At 40.7% G+C, this 1,066-nt stretch overlaps 1 pseudogene; it reads right to left on the reverse strand.

Moving 5' to 3' along the window:
* Positions 1-203: 203 nt before the first annotated feature.
* Positions 204-741, reverse strand: LOC109390319 (ras-related protein Rab-22A pseudogene; annotated as a pseudogene).
* Positions 742-1,066: the final 325 nt, after the last annotated feature.

Below are 1,066 nucleotides of genomic sequence, written 5' to 3' on the forward strand. Positions count from 1 at the left end.
CTTTACATGATAGAAGTCCACAGACTGAAATAGTATTGCTGCAATCTTCAAAGAGGAAACAGAAGTGGTCAATTTCTGTAACTCTTTTGTATGAAGAAGACCCCAGACTGGCTAGGCGAAACCTAGTGGCAGAGCTCCCAGCCCCCCTGTTAGCTCTCAGGACCACCTACTTCTTCATGGAGTCTGAGATGCTGAGGCTCAGTCTACAGCAGCTTACTCTGGCTCTGAGGCTGTCTTCAGAGTTTGAAGCTCTTCCCACCACATGGCAGGTTGGTGTCCATGGATGGAATTCTTTCACTAATTTCTATAAAGAGTTCATTTATGTTTATTGCATTTTTTTTTTGCCCTGTCTCTACAAAAATTGCATGGATGGAGTCCACAAAGTCCTTAGCCTCTCTCTCCACGACTTTTCTTACATATCGATAAGATCACACTTATTTCCTGCAATGGCAACTACAGTAGATGGGCTGTGCTGTCGAAGCTCTTTTAATGTTGAAAATGACTTTTCTTTTGTGATATCATAGCCAATTATAACTACAGCCGACCCTTGATAGTACATTGGTGCTTAGGCACGAAATCACTCTTGTCCAGCTGTATCCCAGAATAGGAATTTATGTGGTTCATTTTGGTACTGGATGGTACTGGTCATAAAAGTTTGAGGTGCAGATCAAAACTGTCTTCCAGGACCCGCCATACAACCCTTGATTTACCTACACCTGTATCCTGCAGCAGACCCACTTTGAGCTCCATGCCAAAGAAAAGGAACAGTTGTACTGCTCTTATTAAATATTACCAATTGCTTTAGAAAGATTGGCCTGAATTACCATCCCACCCACACCTCCAATCTTCATCTTTCTCTTCATCTGTCAGCAACCATTTTAAAATTTCTTTTCACATCTATTCTTCTTTGAGTGTCTAATATGTGCCAAATGCCTTTACCTTCTATTTCTTAATGCGTTTTCTCAAAGAGAGTGGTTTGGTTTTTTTTTTTAACATTTTATTGGGGAATTGGGGAAGGGGATCAAAGAGCGTGTTTTCATTTACAAATGAAGAAACTGAGAAAGTT

Source organism: Hipposideros armiger, unplaced genomic scaffold, assembly GCF_001890085.2.
Source record: "Hipposideros armiger isolate ML-2016 unplaced genomic scaffold, ASM189008v1 scaffold_264, whole genome shotgun sequence".
NCBI classification, from domain to species: Eukaryota; Metazoa; Chordata; class Mammalia; order Chiroptera; family Hipposideridae; genus Hipposideros; species Hipposideros armiger.